General features: G+C 36.5%; 1 long non-coding RNA gene across 1 annotated transcript; it reads right to left on the reverse strand.

The window, feature by feature from the left end:
• Positions 1-3,505: 3,505 nt before the first annotated feature.
• LOC108247158 lies at positions 3,506-6,833 on the reverse strand. The gene is made up of 3 exons (XR_001809069.3): positions 6,676-6,833; positions 4,428-4,717; positions 3,506-4,151 (listed from the first exon to the last, which is right to left on the reverse strand). It is a non-coding gene; the product is annotated as an uncharacterized LOC108247158 (long non-coding RNA).
• Between the last annotated feature and the right edge of the window lie 16,999 nt (positions 6,834-23,832).

A 23,832-nucleotide genomic window follows, 5' to 3' on the forward strand; every position in this document is an offset into this window, starting at 1 on the left:
TCGTGATGTCTTCCCTGACACAGTGGCACACAAGAGGCGGGAACAGAAGGGTAACTGAATTCAAGAAATGCAAAGAAGAAATAGACAGAAATAACAAAATATAAAATTAAAATCAGCAGGGTATTGTTAACCAATATATAAGTCTGAGAGTCAACATTGCTTAAAATCCCTATGGTTTTAACCTCATTTTACCCTATAACAACTCCAAGGTACTATATTACCATGCCGTTTCAGTTTCTTAGCTATATTTTTGAACATTATTGATCAAATATAATTTTAAAAGGGTTTCATCTCACAGATAGAAGGGAAACCAAGCATTTGTCAGTCTATATTGGTTGCGGCCCTCAGGTTTGCATGTCAAGCATGACTGAAAATACGAGCTGATCTTTGGTTCATTATGCGAGGTGTTGGATTTTCCTACCAGAATCTGTTCAACAAGTTGTTTTTAAAATGTCACTTCTTCAGGAGTGAGACCCTAAAGGAGCATTACCAACAGCAGAGACCAACCTAGAAAGCTATCCATTTATGTCGCACACATAACAACACTTTTTATTACTTTTTATTTTTACATTCACTTCCTGCAGGCGTATTAATGCAAATATCATTTCATCTTTCTGGTTCAGCTGTCAGAAAGCTGAGCCACAAAGTCATCATAAAACAGCTACAGACTAATGAAAGTTTTTGACACCTGCTTTTGTTTGCAGCTTATCTTATATTAATATTTTACAGTTCTTTAAATTTATTTCCAAATGGAAAATTCAGCTTTCATTATTCTTATTATTCTGGGATACTAATACTTTTGTTTATGTTTGCCTTTGGTTATATATTGGCAAAAAAGGTTTGGTTTAGGAAATCTAATACTCGGTTATGATTAGAAAACGTAAACAAAGACCAGTGTGAAAAGGCTAATGTAACTCACCATGAGGAGATTAAAACAAAACAACAAAATCCTAGACCTGTCCCTGATTTTGAATATCAAAATCAGCAGCCAAATTTAAATATACATGAGCTAGGGGCATATGGAGTGTTATGATCTGAGTTTTTGAGTTATGTTTTGTCTTCATGTTTCAGTTAGAGTTTATTGTTTGTGTTTTTTGTCTCTTCCCTGTGCCTCAGCCAACATTCACTTCTCCTCAGTCACTCTCTCTCTCTTCCCCATTCTCACCCATCTACACCTGCCTCTAGCTCCTTAATCATCTCACCTGTGCCCACTTCCACTAATCACCCTCTGCCTTTAATACCCGGTCACATTCTCTACCTCTCTGCTGGTTCATTGTCATTCTTTGCCTCCCCGATGTGCCGTCCTCCCTGTTTGCTCGTGCCTCCTCGTCTCCCTTTGGTTAATCTCTGGTCACAGGTCTGTTCATGTTTTGTTTAGATTTTGCTGCCACGTCAGCCTTTGTTTTGGGCTGCAGGTGTGCATGCTGGTTGTTCTGAAGAGCAAGAGCAGAACTTCTAACTAGAATGCAGCCCTCATTAAAGTACTCGTGTTTTCCCTACCTTTTTCTTGTTTGGCCATCTATCACAATCCTCCAGTGCCTTCACGGTGATCTCTTAAGACTTGAACTACACCTGTCTCTGCTATGCTTCATCCTTTTGGAGCAGATTTTTATAGCTTGCATGTTTTCTCAGTTATTTATATTACAACAATATAATCGACATTTAAAAACTTTTTAGGGGAGTGCCCTCCTTCTATTCATTATGCCAGAAATCCCTGAAAATAAATTAAATCTGTGTATACCTTAATAATTCTGGTACCATTTGCTACCTCTACAAATTGCCCACTTGTTCACTTCTCAGCGATGTGAAAGATGTGCATCTGCCCAACACCTGACCTAGATTTACTTCTTGTCGACCAGCTGCGCCCCATTAGCTTGAGGTTATATCCAGCAGTGAACCGTTGACACTCCTGAAACTCATCCATCTGGTTCCCACTTACCTTTGCATTTATGTTTGCCCTTGCTGAATGAATATGACCCTCTTTTGACCTCTACCTGTATTAAGCTTTAGGCCTAGATGAATCTGATTGATTTTCTTAAGAGTCTGCATATGCATATGCATATATATATATATATATATATATATATATATATATATATATATATATATATATATATATATATATATATGATTTCTACTCTATTGTCATTGTGTCCCTAAGAGTTCTCCTTCAGTATGCCAAGCATAAACATATATTGTCCTTCAACCTTTACTTTTCTTTTTTGAGTGTAGATCTTCAGTGGTTTGAAAGAGAATCCAGATAGATGCATTAATGAATGATGAATTGAATGATTTTCAAATTGAAAAGGTTTTTAGTTATTGCGCTAAAAACAATGATTTCCGCCCACTGACCCAAGCAGTTGTGTCAAACTTGGCAACAAAAGTTCCTTTGTTATCATGAGAAGACTACAGTTTGCTATGATTTTATTGAACAATGCTTCTTCGCACTGCGACAACCAGTAATGATTTAAGCAGCATGAAGTCTTTTGTTTTCCAAGTTTCCAGACAGAAGTTCTTCACTTTGTGACCCATATTAGCTCAGTTTTTACATTCTACTAGTGGTGCTTTCACTGGATGTCACATGAGACATGTACAATGTGTAAAGTTAAAAGCATCGTGCCTTGTTGGGGTCATTTCATTGAAATAGGGCCACCTATTAGTCCCCACCACTAAACTGGTTTCTTTATGAACTCTAAATCAATTTAATGTAGCACAAATGGAAGCGTGCACCCACACAGAATGTGTATATCAAATCAAGTGGGTCAGTTGCTGGATGTGCGCTATTACTTTAGTGGCATTTAGAGTTACCATGGAAATGTAGTTTTCCAAAATGACGACCCCATAGAAACGAGCAAATACTTCAAATCTTCTTAAAACATTGTGGACTAAGAATCAGGAGCCATTCAAGAACTGTACGGCCTACAATAGGTGGAATTATCACCAAGTTATTTAATTCTTTGATATCTTTTACCATTTTGCTAAAATCACAGTTTCAGTTTTATAAAGTTTTTGTACAGTTTCTGACTTTAGTGCATGTCAACAGATGGAACTCCAGAGAAGGAGATCACATGAAAAATATTTATTCTCACTCAATCTATAATGAAATAACATTATCTGTGTGTGTGAGTGTTTGTCTATCTGTAAGAAAAATACTTCACGAACCACTTTACGGATTTCAATCAACATCTGAAAGTAATCATAAGAAACAGACCTATATTTGATTAAGTTTTGGAGTCAACCTGATTTAAGATGACCAGAAAAACTGATTGACCGTAGCAACACAAAAATGTCTGTAACTCAGTCAGTTTGACAAATATTATGCTCATATTTGGAGTGGTAGTAGCTGAGAGTTATTCCTAATGCATAATCTATGTAGAAACAGATCACTGAAGTTTTTGTTTAAAACTAGCATGATTTTTCAGTATCAATCATTCCTCTCTGTCAGGTAAACATTTCATCAATTAGTGGACAAATTAACTGAAACTCTAAGGAAGTACTCATTGGGTGCTTTGATGTATGTTATTTATTTATTTATTGTTCACATAAAAATCCAACTATTAAGGAAAACATCATAAAAAACATCTTTCTTGGTGATTAAGTGGAATGACAACCTTTTTCTTTTTCAAGAAATAAAGTTGATGATAATATTTTTGTTAAAATTACACTCAGTTAGGAAATTAACTAAGTTATTAGTGAAAAATGTTCATTATTGCTTTTTTTGGTGTTTTGGAAGGAGGATTTTTGGATGAATTTTTTTCTTAATATACAGAAAATTTGCCATTATTGACTGTTTTTAGAAAGTTACAGTTATTTACAAAATTAAAAACATATTGAATGCTCCACACTTAAAATAACAATAAGACTAAACATCTATTGGCTAAACAACCACAACACTGAGCTCCAAAGATAAACAAAAATAAAAACATCTAAATTAGAGTTCAAATTTACATGCTGTTTTCTCTGAAATACTGCTACTTATTTTACTTCATATTAAATACCTTCTGAAGTTAAAGCATTAAAAGGAAAATTAAATATTTTTTTCATTTCTGATTAGAAGAAAATCATACAGCATGACTCTCAGGCGTACAGGGGCTTGTGTGTGCTTTATATTCATGCCACCCAGGACAGGTCCTGATGCCCCAGGCTTTATTCTGCAATAAAAAAATAGAACAAAACATTAATAAAATGTAACTGAGTAACACACTTTATCAGCAGTACCATTCTTATAATGCCTTATAGGAAGGACTCGGTTGAAAGAAAATAAATCCCTTTACCTGAATTTTAATTACAGTGTATATGCAAAGAAAAACACAAATTAGAATGTGTCACCTGCTGAATGCAAAACAAAAACCTTCATATTTTCATTTCCACTGTGAACTATCAGCATCAATAAAGCCTGAAAGCTGATTGCTGGTTCTAAGACTTACACATCCACATGCGGATACATGTCCCACAGAAGGCAACGACACTGGAGATCTGAAGCGCCCTGCCACATTCTGGACTCATCAGACATTTTTTGGTCTTCAAGCAGCACGTGGGGCAGCCACCTTTCTCTTTTGAGCTTTTAGTCTCTGTATCCTCATATCTGTCCGGCTGAGTTGTCCTTGTGTCCTTTGGCTTTTCATCCCATTCCTCACTATCACCTCTTCCCATGATGCTTGTTTAGTTTGTCAGAAGTCAAATTTATTAATATGACGGCAGGATGGATGTTTAAGATCTGTGGAAAAAAAAAGAGAGGTAAGCTGGTAATTTTCACAAGAAATTAAATAGGCTTGACTCTCACACTATTTTAAATGTTTATTTTGCTTTGTTTACAGCAGTGGAACAACATCCAGTAACAAATAGGAGTTGGGGTTATAATCAATTTTTTGATGCATCTAGATGTGGCCATAAATGACTTAATCTATTTTAAAATGTCAAAAATTAAGAATTATTTAATGTGAATAACATCATGAGAAATGCGCAAAGCAGATTTCTATAGCATGGAAGCACATCACAATGACAGTTTATGGCATGCACACATTAGAGACATGACCGAAGTACCAGTGGCACCTTCTGCATTGAAAGATTAGAAGTACTTCGGCTTCTATGAAGTAAAAAAGAAAAATGACACACACCAAATGAAAGCTGTGTACATATTTCCACCCAGAGAAGGAAGAAAACTCAGTCATAGCTGCCATTTCTAAAAGAAGCATCTGGGCTGTTGGTGAGTAGATTGCAAATGCCATTTGCTAGAGAGTCTCAAGAATGTCTCGAGACATTTGTGGAAGTTCTCAATGCGTAATATTTGTTAAGAAACTGTGTATTCCAGTAGATTAAATCAAAAACACAAAGGTCGATGCCAAGGTGGGAACAAAGCGAGCAAAGAAGGTGTGGTGTGGGTGAAGATGGGCAACAAATATTGTGCATACCCTAGATTACAGTTTTCCAACCCATGCACACAAAAATAGGTTGTGATTTCCAATAACTGGCCATGCAAAGACAGCTACAAGGCTCCCCGGTCAAACATTCAGAAGTCAGTGAGACTGCTGCTGGAAACTTGCTTTTTTTTGCCAGTTTTGAGTTGCCAACCAGTTCCTAAAAGTCACAGCCCGGTGAGTTATTTACGTTGTGTTGCACCCGTGCCAGCTGGTCCCAGACTCTACAACAAGACTAAAATGAATCTGCATTTGTTGCATGAACATCCATCACCACTGAATCTTATCATTGTACTCAGCATTTTGACTCTTTTTGTTCATTTAGTTTTCTTAACTTCGTTTGAATGAAAACAGTGTAGAGAAAAATATAGGTTTGAGAGATTCTATGCTCAGGATTTTGTTTGAAGTGGGATGGATCAATAAAATTTTTATAATTGCATCCCAGCCCTTTAAATTGTAACTGAATTGTAACTGAATTGTGAGGTGCCCAAAGATTCCCCACCCTAGTATGCACTGGCATAATACCATGTTTTTGTTTGTTTGTTTATGACTTATCAGTGAATCATTCGACTTCAGTCACTGCGCATACAGGGTGTGTTTATCATCTCCGTCTTTTGTTTTAGGTACGTTTGCACCTGCCCAGGTAACATTCTTACATTAACTCGCTGGTTGTATGATCTGAACTCAACTATGCTTCTAAACATGGCCACTGCACCCTCCTGATTTTAAGAACAATCACAGATAATCACAGACAACTTGAGTTATTACAAGGAGAAACTTTTGTTTCATTACAGAAAAAAAAAATCTTTCACATGAATGACTCGTTATCACTGCAATCTAATCTTCAGTCCCTTTATGAACACTTCATGGAGTGAAGTCACATTGATTTGACACATTAACAATCCTTCCACACTGACGATCATCGCTCATGCCAGAAGTTGAGGCCTTCTGTTTTAACTGTCAGATACAATTGCTCCCCACAGACATTATCAGATAATACGTGATAACCTTGATGGTGAAATAACAACTTATCTGTGCCATCCGGTGGCTCTTTCATTTATTAACACTGACAGTAAATTAGATTGCTGGCATCTGGAGGGTATCCTGGCATTTTGAATGCACCTTTTCTGCTTTCAAAACTTCATTGGTTTTCAATCATGAGTAATGAAATTCCATAACCCTCCTCAGCCATGAAAGCGGCTTGGAAAGGAAGTGAAAGAAAGCCATTAACAGAAGAGAAAAAGAGTAATGGTCTTACCCTTTGCTTTCAGAGTTGCCTCTTGTCAGTTTGAATCTCCCCTTTTCGCGGAGAAGGCTTTCCTCGGAGGAGTGCAGGGAACAGACCCCTTCCACCTCACAGACACTCGCTGTTATGAACAACAGAGCCTTGACATGTTCCACGGCTCACATGAGCAGAGCGGGTGTGTTAGCAGGTTTAACAGGTTTGTCCAAACTCACTAAACTGGAGCAACCTTAGTGTTTCCACTCACAACAACCCATTTAAATAGTTTCAAAGTTTTAGTAGTTTCCTGTTACGGATTTTTCTGTTTGTTGTTCCGTGTTCAGTTTGGTTAGACTGTGCCTTCTTTTTTTAATGTTGTGTACTCTGTACTTGCTCTGTTTTCCTAATCTGTTTCTAAAAAGGCCTGCACTATTACAAACCCAATATATCTTTAGGTAATCTGCTTTACCAAACCTTAACAGAGGAGACTGAGCTCAGCAGTAGAGCAGAACTGGTTACCAGCTTGGTAACCCAGGTTTTCTGACTTTGGAACTGTGCACACTGATATAAAATGAGTCAGGGTGAAAGAGGACCAGATGACCAATCATAATTATTATTTCGCTAGAAAGCTTGACATAAAACTCTTTTTTTAAATGGCAAATGTGTAACATTAAAGCTTATATCACTGCCTTATTAAAGCATTAGTAGCTCTAACATTTAATATTGAGTTTTTTGCTGAATTAATATGCTGCAAGTGCTCCCTGTTTTTGAGGCACAAGATAACAGAACTTTTAACTCTTTCATTTTAGATGCAATTACAATTGATTTAAAGACTTTATGTACTTAACAGGAATAAGAGTAGGAATCAAGATAAAAAAGAAAAAAATAATAATCTAGTGAGTGGCCTGAGTGTGAATGTTCATGTTTTACGTTCATCAATTTAGATTGGTCCTTAAAACATTTTATAAAATGATCATACACTCATAATATGATGCAGGTTACTGAGTCTGATGCTTTTGCATCACAGGGAAATTTTTTTCTAATTCTGCTGTTTTTTATTAAACCAAATATTTCCCGTTGTGACAGTTGAACAGAGCAGCTTTATCTCAGAGAAAAACAGGATATTTTTCACCATTTTCTAAAATAAATGATTGGTTGAGAGGTGGTGCTTTTAAAAGCTCTGATTTCTTAACCTACACCCAGAACAGGTGAGGTTTCCAGCATGAACTGCCATAGTGATACATCCAGATAAGGAGTAAACCTACAGTATTACCCTGTAATCTAACTAGATCTAAACTACACCTGCCTTGTGTTTCGTATTTGCTGTTTCAGAATATATATTCCCAGGGTTTAAGTTGCTGGGACTTCTGCATTGTTTTATCTTTGGTCTTACCATGGCAAGTTCTGTATCAGTTTCTCCTATTTTTGAATATCTGCAAAGCAGGATCCTGGGATTTGTTTAGGATCCACAAACGTATTAATTTTAACACCTGCCTGTCTTCTGATAATAATTCTTTTGGGTCCTTATCCACATACCAAGGATTTACCACATTACTTAACTGTGTTCCATCTTTCCAGCTTTTCATCAGATTTATCTTTCTGATTTCCGCTCAACTTTGTTTTTTTCCACCAGATTTGTGATTCGTCTCGTAATTCTCATTTCGTTTCTAAACCACAAAATTTATTATATCAGAAAATGGGGGATAACTTTACCTGTTTCTTAAAATTGAACAAAATAGGAAGTGGTCCATTTTCTATCAACTGTACTTTTTACTTCTCAACCTGTGTTTTAGTTTTATTTAATAGCAGCTGAACTTGTGCCATGACATTTTCATGAGACACTGTTGTAACATTTAGGCCAACAAAGTCGCTCTGCCATGCTGACAGCCAGTAAATTTTAGTTTGTCATTCTTAAGTGACGAATACTCATGACGCAGGTTAACCTCTTAGAACACTTACACAAATAACCAGAACAAGTCCTTCAACATGTCATCTAAAGTGTGCAGTTTATGTGGTGTTTGTGCTTTGCCTGGATGGAACATTATGATTTGTATTTTAGAAAACCATAATAACTGTTTAAAACATCTAAAATCTTGATTTTGGATTATTTCTAAACAAGCAGAGGTCCCTGAAGGGAGGGCTTGACTGAAAAAAACGTTGTCAATTTTTGTAAAAGGAGTATTCTGTGATTTAAATTTAGTGTGTATTTAAACCTATATTTTAATATAAACAAATAAAGCTAATAAATGAAGTTTGTGACATTTTGTCCATTCTGTTGATTTTTGTGAAAAAACACACTGCTGTGGTTTTCTCTGAAAGGGCAATCAAATTTTACTACTTAAACATAATCATAAGTTAATTATACAGCACAGTTCATAACGTGATGAATAATTACAAATCAAAAAGACCATTTAAATATATTCAAAGAAACACAACAAATCAAACTACTTGATGAACCATTCATCTGTAAATTTAGTCAAGTAACATATATAGTAATTAACTGTGTCAAAGAGTATATTTATTTTATTAATAAAAAATAAAAAAGTTAATTAAAAATTAAACATAATGCACCTACTTGTATTTTTCATTTTGTAGGGAAATAAAACGTAGTAGCAGTAATTTTGAATTTAATGTGGCTGTTTTTTGGTCTCCACAATGCAAAATTTTAATTTAAGTTCTTGTTTGCTGGCGTAGATTCTCAGTCATCCAGGCCATGGTAAAATTCAAAAAAGTTTAAAAAACAAAAACAACTGGACTTGTATTCTGTAGTTGAAGACGTTTCGCTTCTCATCCGAGTAGCTTTCTCAATTCAGAAATAGAGTTCTGAAGTTCTTGTTCAAACTGTATATAAACTTAATCAAATTTCAAAATCCTTTTAATCAAGAAATAAGAAGCTGTCTTTGACTTGTTTGTTTTCTGTTATTTAACAGACTGAATGTGGACTGGCAGAAAAAAGTACAGTAGATGCAGTCAGAAATGTCCCATCCAAGGTGTGTCTGTACAACCATTAGTCGAACTGCAGGACATGATATGACTTTAGCATTTTCACTTCCTCAATTTTTCCTTTTGTCTGTTGTTGCTCTAGTTCCCAAACAGGGAATATCTTCCACTATCTGGCAGAAACAAGACATCGAGTCCATCTCATCCAATCACAAGCTCATACAGCCATCACAATCCTACGTTGCACGATGCCAGCTGTTACTGGACGAGGACTCATTGCATATTGTTCTGGCATTGCTCACACTTCTAAAAGCCGCCAAATTTATGTGGCTGTCTTAAAATGAATTTGCATACTTAAGAGAATGGTTCCAAACTCATTTCTATTCTGTTATGCTTGGTTGAAAAAGAGATGTGGAGAAAGTAGGACTTTACCAGACGGTAAGGCAATAACTGATTACTTGTGGACACATTTTTTGTTGTTGTTGTTGTTTTAGCTTTAATGCACTCTAAGAAAGTGTTTTCAAGTATTACCTGTACTGTTTTGTTTTTTAATGAAAAGTTATCATTACACTCTGTGTATCTACGTATTTAGAAATCCAGGTCATAGTAATTCAAAAACATTAAACTGAAGTCAGTAGGATGTGTTTTGATTATTTTAAAGTTCCAGTTGGCCTTAAATTCTGCTCCCAAGATCTTTTTTTGACCAATTGCTGCCAACAAATACACCACATTAAACAAACTAAATGCACTTTAGTGTATTTGGCCACTTTAGTATATGAGTGTAAAGCATGTCTAAATGTATCTAGACCTCTGCCCAAATCTGGAAGTTGAAGGCAAATCAGGACCGACCCTCTTTGTCAGCTGGTCCCAGTTCAACTTTTAAATCCCGCCTCCTCTTTTTTAATGAACAGGACTCTGTCCTTGTTAAAACATAAAAAAACCCAGCTCAGACCATTCTTTCCAGGTGTTGACTCTTGATAATTTATGTAGTTCTTATCTTAATGCTGTCTTTCTATACATTTAGTGATAATGAGTTATTTTACGTTTAAAAGAAAGGTCATGTAACACCATGATTGTACGCGGGACTTAAATAAATACATATATATATATATATATATATATATATATATATATATATATATATATATATATATATATATATATATGTGTGTGTAAATTAATTTACATACCACCAAATTATTTAAAATACTTAAATATACAGCTCCCATAAACCAGGTCCTGATTGCTTAATTTCCCAACAATATGAAAAGGTGGGGACACTTGCTATGTAAAGTGATTTTTTTGTTCCCACAGTAATATATTGTAATATATTATCTTGCAGTGTCCCCTGGCATCACGTCAGTGATGAAGGTGATCGTACATCACTCTTTCCTTGTTTGACAAATTTGATTGTGAAAGATTATTTTTTTAAGCCTGTCAGGATGTGTTTTCTTCATGTCCACCCACCACATGACAACTTTGTAATTTCAATGTAATTAAAAGCCTAAATTCTTTCCTTTATTCATTGTTTTCTGCAGACTCTGAAATGCGGCTTTATGTTTAAGGGTGTTTCGGGGACTGGGGAGCAGAAGAAATCAATAGATGTAACAATCGTTCCACATTGTTGGACTCAAAAACAGAACAGTTCAGATGGACAATTATGTGGTGATAATAATGGTTTATTCATAGCCTTGCACAAGACAGGTATAAGACTGAAGCTCATCTCTGGATTTGAACTGCCGAGGCAGAGAGGCTCTGAGGGATTACAGGCAGAGTTTGAAAAACTTCCAGGAGAGCAGACAGGCAGGTGGCATCCTCTGTGACAGAGTGAGCATTGACAGTGGGTCTCTGGTACAGAGAAAACAAGATTACCTTTAGAGTATAAACAAGATATGGAAGAACTAATAGGCTTTGGCTGATTGGCCAGAAGACTCCTACAGACGAATCAGTTGCCAGAGTCTTATTATCCATGGTAAATAAATGTTTAAAGCAAATGACCAAATAATGTAAACTACTGCAATCAAATAAATTTTTAGCAATATCATCTTGTTATTATACTTATTTCTAATTAAAGGTATTATGGAAAGACCTTTCAGATCTCAAGTTGCTCCTCCCATCTTTCAAACCACTCATATGACATATCTGTCTGTCTGTCAAGTCCAGGAGAGAAGCCCAGATATGCATCTTCCCAGTGACACTCTTCAGCTCCTTCTGGGAAATTTTAATGTGTTCCCAGGCAAATGATAATATCAGTCCTGGAGATTCCTCCTTGTAGAACTTGCCCAGAAAACCTCCAGAGGTAGGGGAATAGTAGGAATTCTAATCAGATGCTTGAACCACATCCGCTGACTCCTTTCGATATGGAGGACCAGCAGCTCTACTTCGAGCTCTCCATACGACAGCATTCCTCGCCTTATCTTTAAGGCTGACTCCCCCCTATTGAAGAAGCTCATTTCAGCCACTTGTATTGAGGATCTCATTCTCCTGGTCATGATCATGGTCATGATGATTCATGGGTTGGTGTGTAGACAGACTAGTAAATCAAGGGCTTTGCCTTTCAGCTCAGCTCTTTGTTCACTGGCACAAACCAGAGCAACACCTTCATAACTGTGGAGAAGCCCTGATTTGCTTTTCTATCTCTTGCTCCATTCTACCATCACCACTGAACAAGACTACCAGAGAACCACCAGTTTACCTAACATGCATGTCTTTGAACTCTGAGAGGAAACCTGAATACTTGTGTATGTTTTCCATGCTTACACACGAAGAACATACAGAGTTCAACATCAATTTAATTCTTCCAGTAAAGAACAATACCACTAGGTAGGTTCCCGATAAAAATTTATTTTACAGTTTGCTGCAGCTTTTGATCTGTATACATAAACAAGGAGGCCAGTCAACACACTGTTGCATGCAAACAAACATGCAAACAAACAACCTCATCTTACAGAAATTCTTGAAATGACCTTGTTCTTTTAGAGAATGGATTATAAGAAGGTGGGGATATAATGTGTTAGAATTATTTGATGGGACCATATAGTAATAATAGAAGGTCATGATGGATTTGTCAAGGTGAATGCGCCTCAGCTCATGGTGTATGTGTAATTTTCTTGTGATATGAGATGCATTTTTTTCCCTTACTGAACTTCAAAAGTAGAAAAACTCTCATAATATACAGGATATCTTTTTTGTTTACTCCAACAGTCATACATTTTTCTTAAGCAAGCTGCAGCAATTTTAAGCCATTTTTTAATATTCTATGAAGCTGATGCTACCAACATGTTATTTAATTTGATCACGTTTTTGAATGATAATAACATTTCTCTAAGCAGAACTTGAAAGACATCCACGAACAATATCCTGCTCCTTGAAACCTTGAACTTTACAAATTACAATGTAGATGCACTGTACAATTACAGAACAATCAAATGTGATTTTCTATGGCAGATTGCAGTTTCAAGTGTTTTTTTTGTTGTTTCTTTTTGGCATGCTTATCACAATTCAAGAGAAAGCGAGCATTAATGTGTTTTTTCAAAGCCTCAACTTAATAGAAAAAAGCTTATTTTGCCAGGTTATTGCCTTTTCTGCAAGTTAATGTAGTTATCTGCCTTCCCACTGCAGTTTCTCATGTTTTAATAAAGCCCAAATCATGGAAAAATTAAAATCGGGAAAATTCAAAGATATTAACTTTTCATTAAAAAACTTAGCCTTGAGAGCATTGAGACATGTCTAGTTAGTTTATATTCATTTCTTTTATCTATAGATAGTGTTTTAATTTTCTAGTAGTATAGTTTATTTATTTATTTTACTTTTAAAAAAAGACTTGTGTTCATTTCAGACATACAGATTCCTATATGTTCACCTATATGTGTGATACAGTATTGGCTGCTATTTTTATGTTTTTACCAGAAACATTTATAAAACACAGCCAATCTTGTCTGTGTCCTTGTACGTCTGCCAGTACAAGAAAGTAACAGGCCAACTCAGCCTCAGTACAGAGGTTAAAAGTGGGTTTGACCACATATGAAACGGACCATTTAGTCCATGTTTGCCATTCCTCTTTCCATTCAGCAGGAAGATAATTGGATATAAAACATCAGTGAAAAGTCATAGCTCTTTTTTTCTTGGACCCCTCCATGGCCTCACAGACCGAATACACACAATGAAGCACCATTAAACCTCATCAGTGCCTCTTTAGATGTGGTCGACAGGGAGAGACGGCTCAGTGGTCCATCCTATAATTCATGTGGACGTAGTTCCCATTGACCTCATCCTCTGCTGGTTGACCAGTTTCTTTATGTTACTCTCTCCTGTGGCAAAGTCCTGGCCAAAAAGTTTCTGTTTTGACATGGCAAAAATATGTGTGTATATATGTATATATGTGTGTATATAATTGGATTCTTATGTTGGATTTTCTTAGCACATAACTTTTACTTTCCTTGACCTCATGATGTCTTTCTGTCAAGCAAGGGAAAATAAAAAATATGGAACTATTCAACCCCATTCTTGAATTGTTCCATTCATAAATGTCGTTGCACTTCTGCTCTGTTTTTGTTCTCAATTTCCATTAAATTTATAAGTTTGCTTTTGCCCTGCAGGCTTATATTTTTGCTTTCAAGCCTGAATGATTCTACATTTTACCATACTAAATGTTATACATCTAACATTTTACTATTAAACTGTCTTCCATATGTGGTTTTGTTTGAGTCTTTGTTTGAGCTTTTGTATTTAAATTTTTTTCTTCTCTTCACCATTCTACATTGTATCTGTTCTCATTGTTTTAAAAGGTGTTAAGGAAAACAATGCATTAGGCATCAACTTGCCATTTTACTGCGGCAACTACAAATCATGTATAATTTAAATTTAATGTTAGCCTGATGTGCCTGGTGGCATCAAATTATGATGTTGAGCTGTTACTTTCAAGATCTCCACCACATTTCATGTCTCAAATGAATAGATTTAAATTAATTAGGAGAAGACCACAATCACAAATCTTAGCTATCCCATTATTCACTGTCAATATTTGGTACTGTTAGTTGATTCTGCTTGGGGTGATGAAATAATTGGACTTTTGCATCAAAATGGAGGACATGGGCTAAAAGTATACAACTTATATCAGTTAAAAATTGCTGCACAAAAAACATTTGATACGACAAGCATTGACAACCTTGCAGCCACAGCCACCTTGACAATAGAGGCACTGAACATGGCCAACTCAGACTGAATGTCCCGGACCTCCTCCTGGATGTGTTCAAAGCTCTGCCGGAGATGGGAGTTGAAACTCTCCCATCCTAGGACCTGACAACATAGCTCCTAGGATCCTAGGCTCCATGGATCATTGGGACACTCAAACCCCTCCACCACAATAAGATGGCAGCCCAGGGAGGGGTACATGGAATGCCATAACCAAGTGGTTGGAATATTGTACAGGAACATCTGTACCAAGTATGGACCAAAGTCAAAGTGGGAGACTCCACCTCAGGTAGTAGAGAGTCATCTGTTGTCACTGTTCAAAAACATTCACATATATCATAAAAAACCAATTAGTAAAAATTAGTAAAAATGATCTGTCTATGGAAGCCAGCAAATTGCGTTGAATCGTCACTTCGTCATAGTCTCCAATCCTGAGCAGCACATTGGCAACTGTGGAAAGGAGAAATTCCATTTTACACAGGAAGAAACCTCCAGCTGTTATGATGACAGGCAGCAAAACACTTACCTACGCTACCATCCATCTTCACATAGAAATGAATGGCAAACACATTAAAAGTTATGTTGCAGAAAATGCTGGTAATAAAACTTTAAAAGTGTTAGGTTAATCAAACAAGAATTATTTAGTTGCTTCGAAAATCACCAAACATGTCTTGGAAATTCTGTAAAACAAATATATACTGTATATGTGTATAAAATATTATACATACTAGCATAGAAAGATAGTGCTATTAAAACCTGGTTTTGCTTTCTCATTCACCAGATGGGGAACAACACAGCTGTGTGAGTATGTGAGTGTGTTGCTGGGGTATAAGAGAGAAATATAGTGGCAATGAAGGGTGCGGCAGTGCAGCATAAACCTGGCCACTCCAACTTTTTTAATTTGGATTGGCAAGTCATCTGCTGGAATGGCAGTATTTTATTTTGAAGTCGTTTTCCAACTATCCAGTTCTGAAGCAGAGTGGCTCTCCATCATGTTTGTCAGGGGACATTTTATTGAGGAACACTGGAACCAGATTGGCTGCCGGATGCACTCTTGTATGGAGTGAAAAGAGAGTTTTTATGGGAGCTTGTCTTGTTGGAGTGATTAGATTGCATTTGGAAATACCTGAACTGTATTGATGCTAACAAACCTTGCCCTTGGCTAGCTAAAGTACCTAAATTAGATTCTATTTAATTAATTTTTGTAAGAGTTAACCTTTGTTGATTAAGGTGAAGTCTTTAGAAATAAGAGATAAGCTAAAGTAACAGTGAATTTTTCACATGCTGAAGGCTAGAAATGAAACATATTAACCAAAAGAGGGTGTCTCTTGAGCTCTACAGATCATGTACTTATTCTAAATTGCAAAATATTTCCCACATTGTGACTCAGAATGACAAAAAAAGCATTGCTATCGAGTATTTTCCTTTACTTTCCTGTCTTTTTGTGTTCATTGATTCAGACAATGAAATGTGTGGGCTGCAGTAATACACCTGAAAATGTTTTTGCAACATTTAACAAGCTTTACCAGTTAAACAAGTGGTTCACTTTTTTCTTTCTTTCTTTTCTGGGCTATAGTTTTAATGGATGCCAAACAAACAAACAAACAAAAAACATTTACAGAATTTGAAAACGCTCCTTGTAGGTCCAATTATTTCAACAAACAATTACACAAGTACAATAAAAGTTGTTAGTTAGGATGGGACTAAAATAGGTCAATGCACCCAAGGAGATCCATCCATCCATACATTTTTTCTACCAGCTTTTCTGTTCGGGGTGTCAAAGGGGAGCTGGTGCCTATCTCCAGCAGGCATTGTGCGAAAGACGGAGTACACCCTGGACAGGTTGCAAGTCCATCACAGGGCCACATAGAAACAAATGAAAGATTGATTCTGTTATATAAAATATTGCTTTTCTCAAGGAATCTAATTACCGTTTCTGTTCCATTGTGATGCTGAAAACAAGGTTTAATTTCTACATTGTATGAAAAAACAAAGAGATTCTGGAGTTGGTAGGAATTATTCTGACTTTTGTGCCTGTTCAGGATCTGCTCAAGGACCCCTGACTGAAATATTGTGCATATGAATCCTCAAGGTAATGGAAAAGATGCTCCACTGACAGGCAGCAGAGACCCAGGGTCATGTTTTTCCTTGCTCACATAAATCTTGGCCTCCTCTTGCCCCCTGCCCGCCCTTCTCCTACATTTGCTGCAAGAGCCGTCTTTGGGCTATCTTGACCGATTGAGAGGCATGATTTATATCCATGGGCCATGCAGGACTGTAGTAGAAAATTCAATTAAATAGAGGAACATGAATAGAAGATAAATGAATAGGTGCCCCCACCTTCCTGCACTGCTCTTTCCCACAGTCCCGGGTCTACACGAGGATAGATTAAATGAATTTCTGTGAAATGGTTTCATGCAAACAGCCAATGTTTCAACCTGATGCTACTTATTTCAACAGATTTGTGCATTCCTCTGGTTGAAAAAAAAAATGGAAACACAAAGCTGTGTGTGCATATTAAAAGGATGTCACTGAAAAATAAAGCAGCACACAAAGATGGACACAGAATCAGTCTGTACAGAGAAAAAACAGGGAGGCATAAATGGTACTTATCTTGAAGAATGGGATGTACTCTTTTCTGTATGGGAAGGATCATTCGTTTTTCAAGAAAAAAAAAAGATTAATGACATCCTACAAGTGTCATCGAAAACAACTCTCAACTTGCAAGATCAACTCTAGTGTCAGACACTTCTGAAAGAGAAAAACTCTATCGTCCTCTCTCAATCTCCTTCACATAGGTTACTAAAGTGCCTTTTGAGATTTGATCCTTAAACCTTGAAAGATCCGTTCCCTGCTCTGAATTTAGACCTGACCTTTTCAAACAGCAAGCCCAACTATACTTCCACATATGAAAATAGTATCAACTCGGTGAGGATGCAATCAGTCTCACCATGTGTTTCAGAACAGCTTGTTATGACCCTGCATTTTGTCACGGTATTTATATTATTGGCTGTTTTACCTCCAAATTGGCTGAAGCATTTATAGACCACCCCATGCTTTTGAATCACATGTAAAAAAAATCACACAAAAAAATGATGTATTGGACAAGAAAATACATTGCTTTGACTAAAAATGTGGACAAATACCTATTTCCTGCCTTTTATGAAAGTTTATTTTCTATAATGCAGTGTTATGGCTGTTTAGCCTCCAGCAAGTCATTAATATATGGCTTCTCATTTCAGATGCCCTTCTTCAACAAGGAGTTCTAAATTTGTACAAGTGGTAAGGAGGACACTCATCTTAGCTTTACGAAGCTGGGCCTACCTTCCTACTTAAACAGAAGCTAATTTATGCCCAGTGATAAAAAATACATAAAATAAAAGCTAGGAGTGGCCCAGGGCAAGAAATTGCAATAGGAGGTGTGAGCCCTCAATGAACATAATTCAGGGTGATTTATAACTCAGAGACAAACAGGGAAAATGCTTTGCCAGGATGTCAGTCAAAATCGTTCCCGTAATCATGAAATGAGAATGGAGTTTTCATTGGTGAGAGACACTTTCAGGTTTTCCTCATTTTGTGTTTTGAATGGTTTTGTAAACTCATGTTGCAGAAAACAAAATTCCTTAAGACTAATACTATAGTCACCATCACCATGTTTGTTAGTACAAATCATATTAATGAGTTGATATTCAGATCTTTGGTTGCTCTACAGAAACTGTCGAAAATTGTGTTCCAACTAGTAATTTTTTGTTTTGTCAAACTTCCCATAGTCATTCTGGTATTTTTTTTTACCCCAATGACTTTTAAGAAGCTCTCAGTGAGGCTGTTCTATGTGTCTAAGAGAGGAATAGCTTCTATTGCCCTTTATGCTGTAAAAGGTTGATTGATCTAAGTTTTACCATACCTGTTTCCTGTGTATGGACCTCCTTCAAAATAATTAGTGAATTATTGGTTAATTTTCTGACCAGGTTATTTTTTTGTCTCCCAGCACTCTCTTAAGCGAGTGAAGAGTGCCTAAAATTTTGAAGGATAATCTTTTGTTTTCATGTCTTTATGTCTAAATAAAATAAAATATATATCAATATACACTGCTTTAATCTGGCTTTACAATAAAGGCTATTTGCAAAATATAAAAAGTTCACAACAAAATAAACTTTTTTAGAAGAATAGTTTTTTTCTTTACTGTTGAAGCTATTTACCCAAGATGCTATTTTTATTTAATCATCACATTCTCAACATATGCTGCCAAAGGAGTTGGTATTGCGTCAATCCAGTTGCTAGATTGTGCCTCTCTTTCCATCATATAAAGCCACACAAATATGCATATAGACAGCAAATCCAAAGACAAATATGCAAGCAAATACTTATGCAAACAGTGTACACAGGTGTTCACACACCCACAAACACAGCCAGACACCGCTGATGCAAAGGTGAAGAAACGAAAGCTGTCGTCGTGTGAGGTGCAGATAAAGGCGCCATTCCTTTCTTTACTTCCTCGGCTCCATATCCATGGCATCTGCTCTGCCCTCATTAATCATGGGAAAGGTGGGAAGGAGGCTGCCACTTGAAATAAAGCTTTATGATCACATGGAGTGCTGTGAACCACATCCTGGCATTTAGTCTGTTTTTCTTTTCTGTGTGTGTGTGTGTTTCCTACCCATCTTTCCTCAAGGCTACACTGCTTGTTAGTTTTTTCATGCACTTTTCCACATAACTGGCTCAACATGGGTTCAGTACCATCTGTTTGGGGATTTCACCCTATGACTTAGTGGAAAACATGAAGGCTGTTAACCCCCCGCACATATGTGGCACTTAACCAAGGCTTGACAAAGCAGTCACCTCCAGGTACAGTATCCCAAAGGGTTTGAGACTTTCTGCAAAATGCAACTGATACTGAAGCTGCCATCACACCACACTGTTGTAATACCACTAAGTCCTGTTGGGACAAGCAGTGTGTGTGTGTGTGTGTGTCTGCCACATGTATCTGTTGATCATTTCAGTAGAGAATCAAACTTCTTTTGAGACACACATTGCCATCTGATCTTTTCAAATAGGGATGAGATGGGTTTTTTTTTCTTTATCTTCAGTTCGCTGCCAGTTACAGAGGCTCATCACAAACAACACTGCTGTTGACATGTGTCACAAAAGACACAAGAACTTGAAGGCTCAAGGACATTATTAATGGGACTTTGTCAAAGCAAAAAATCCTAGGAGAGAAGAGTAAACCAGCCAATTTGGTCCCTCAAGGATTTGTTCTTTCGTTGTATGTTTTCTAAAACCCAACAAGAATGAAGAATTGATTTTTAGAACAATCTAAAATCTGCCATGTAAAATAAGATCTGGCCTTGTGCATTAAGTCTTGCATCAAAACTGTTACCATGGTGATCTAGCCACAATCAAACAGATCCTCCTTATTGACACAAAAAATTCTGACATTCAACTCAACATAACAGGAGAAGCAGGAAGTCTTGTTTTATAGTATAGCCCTCAGGTGTGTTCAATAGCTGTTTTCATACTGTATGTGTACACCAGCTATGAAGTTGGCATGAGACTGCTCACATTTCCATGATTATTTTATTACTGCTGTATTTGAACTTTTGTCTGAAAAAGGACAGCTTTTGTGAGTACCCTTGTGCATGAGGCCCCTGGTGATGTTTCTTTACCAAATCATGCCACAAAGAGAACTCTGTTTTCAGCAAACACTTTGATTTTTGGACAACTGGACTGCAAACATTGTGATAATTTCTCGAAGCATATAAACATTGCTACATTTCTTTTCTTCAGACCTTTTCACCCTCAAACACTCGGGATGAGAATGTCTTATCTCACAAGATTTCACTTACTAGAAAAAGAATGAACAAAATAAGAAAGTTGGGGGTTTTCTGGTCTCATTTGTAGTTTTTTTTGCCACCACAAAAATCATTGTAAAATGATATTTTTGGCTTTTTTGGTGCTACTAGTAACGACACTGTGTACTAGATCCCTAAACCTACATTCATGTTTCTTTATGAAGCTTTCAGTGACTTTTCTGTTAAAATCCTTTGGGCTATCTGCCATATTGCATCAAAAACATTTTAAGCCCAGAACAGTAATAACTAAGACTCTTGTCACATTCGATAATGTGCTGTGCAGTAGATGTGATGAGTATGTGTTACCTTTTTGGTTTATGAGAGGGGCACGATGACACATGACAGAGACCCTCCCTTACTGAACACCTCAGTGAACTGTCACCAACATGACAGAATACAGTCGGGGACCATTTGTATTGAATAATGACAGTTAATGACAAATACCTATCACAGTGGAGTTACAGCCTGATTAGTGTTGGATGATAAAAGGGTTCAAAAACCACTGAAGAAAGGCTCATCACTAACAATAAAAAACGCCTGATAATTTGTAGCAAATGACTGGTGTTCTTGAAGCCCCGCAGAGTGTCGTGCTTATAATGATATGTGTTTCAAAAGGCCAGACAACATCCCAATGATGAAAGTGTGTCTCGCCACGTGTTACCATAATAAGCACACATTGAAGTCATTTCTGCTGTGTTTTGCTTCATCTGAAACTGAAGGGACAGTTCTGGGGGTAAATAAAGTAGTCTACTATGACCTTCAAAATAAGAGCTACTTTCCACATTTAATGGATAGTTCAGATCTTTTGAATTGGGGTTCTGTGGAGAAATAATAAACAATTAATATCTTACTCATTGTAGATGCGGTATCTTTCTGAATTACTAGTTTGCAGAAATGCAATTTAATTCTGACTAGGTTGACAGGTAAACGGCTAATCCAAGTGAGGCCACCATCAAAGTGGATCCCTACCATCTTAGAACAATTCCAATCTCAGTTTCATAGAGTTCACACAAACAATACTTTATTTACCTTTAAACCACTATCAGTTCTATATTACATGGGTATTCAGGTAGAAATATTGTGATATTTATGCTGGAAGCGTTCCAAGCTGCACCAGAAGTGATCCAGGTAGCTGCTGCTGCTGGGCTTGCAAGTTAACATGAAATTCTGTGTCAATAAATGTATGATGAAAAATTTGCAGCAATGTAAATGTTCATAAAATAGTGTTTACATGAACGCCTGCATGCCTGAACTGGAGCCAGAGTCTGTGCAGTCGGGATGTGGGGCTGTACTATTGATATCATACTCTCATCTACACAGCCTCTCAACCTGCTAACAAGCTGTGATCATGTCAATATCAATGCAACATGACACTTTTAACCCTCAAATAACTAACTGAAACCAAACACATTTGAACATATAGCAGCAAGGTAAGAATTATGTCAACTGACAAAAATCAACACCTAAAAAACATTATCTGAAGTGTATTGTTAGTTTTTAGTCAGGAAAATGTCCCATTTGTTTACATGGAGGGGCAGGACTTAAAAACTGTACTGCAGCCAGCCTCTTGGGGTCCTCATTCTTTGTAACTTCAAACTTTTTGTCTTGTGTCTAGTTATAATATATGTTAATGATAAACACCTATACACTTTTTGAGACTGGAGTTGTTTTAAGGGGATAGCAATCCATTTTGGCTCTGCTTGAATTAACTGTTAGCAATCAAGACAGAATAAAACTCTAAACTGAAGCCATTTAAAAAGCTATCTACAATAAGTAAGCTATTATTTTATTTCTTCATTACATTTCCTCAAAAATCTACTTAAAAAAACAGAACTTTTGATTTAATGAGCAAATAATTCACATTTTATTGTTTTCAGTTTTATTTCAATATATCATACAGTGTGACAGTTTAAGCAACTTGGCTAATACAAATTGAATATGCCTTCAAATTTTAAGCCTCAAATGACTTGTTTACCTTAACTGTGTGCACATTTTCCTTTTTCCTCAAGGACCACAACAATACTATGCTACATATTGATTAGCAGACACCTTTGAGGCCCAAAGCAATTGTTAACAATTCAGTCCAGTATTTTTTAATGAAAATCAGAGTGTGAAGAATGCAGAATCTATACAGCTGCTTTAAATGATTTAATAACAATTGTTTTGCTATGGAACCAATTTGTTTCATTAAATGCATCTGTTTATTCATTGAGCTGTTGGGACGAGGTTAAAAATTAATAAGCAAATGATTGCCAACAAAAGCATGGCTTCAAACAAGCTGCTCCATCAAATATTGCTTTGCAAACGGATCCAGCGCAACCTAATATGCACTGTAAATTTCCATCTGCACCGTTCATTAAAAAGTCTCACATGGTTAGTGAAGGTTGGACGTGAGTAATCCACCACTGATGCAAAGTGGAATTCAACATATGACAACACAGATGCTCAATGAGAAATGGAAATGTCACTTTTACAGTAAGAATCTTTTTTAGCGCCATAAGAACTGTGCTGTTGAAATTCTTGTGCACGAAACATTTTGTTCATTTTAGAATGGTAATGAAACAGTTGTTCCTCTTTGCTGCTTTTGTTGACATATATTAATGGATACATAAGTGGCATTAAGTACTTCCTTGGTATGCACCTAATAAGTAATCTGAAAGTAGCTACGTACCAGATATTTACTGGGCTGTATTGCTACCAAAAATATATTTTATTTAAATCTGACTTTTTTTTTCTTTAGAAGTTGTTTTTTTTTTTTTGAAAATGTATTCTAAGACTCTGTGTGTGGGTGTATGTGTGTGTGTATTAAAACACTTGTTCTTCAAAAGATTTTTCCATGTTGTTTTGGATACTGTGCTGCCTAAATCATTTCTGCTGGCTCTTTTTACCATCTGCTGTGATGAATAACCATGCCAACAGGGGAGTTCTTTACATGTGGGAGCAGCTGACTGAGCTTTCCAAAGCCCAACTAAAGCCCAGAATGAGACCCTCGATCTCCACCAACTTGAAGAGGAGACTTTATGAATGTGGAGCAAGAGCCAAATTATTAGAAAAGAAGAAAAAGTTTAAGCCTTTTATTTATTTATTTATTTTTTCAATATTTCTGGGAAGTGTGTAGTCTGGGAAATTACCTTACTATTATATTTGTGTAGAATGTTTACAGAACTAGATTACAAATCAAGCTATCTGCTTCTCTGTTGCTCAGTACAAT

Source organism: Kryptolebias marmoratus, linkage group LG17 (genome assembly GCF_001649575.2).
Source record: "Kryptolebias marmoratus isolate JLee-2015 linkage group LG17, ASM164957v2, whole genome shotgun sequence".
NCBI lineage: Eukaryota > Metazoa > Chordata > Actinopteri > Cyprinodontiformes > Rivulidae > Kryptolebias > Kryptolebias marmoratus.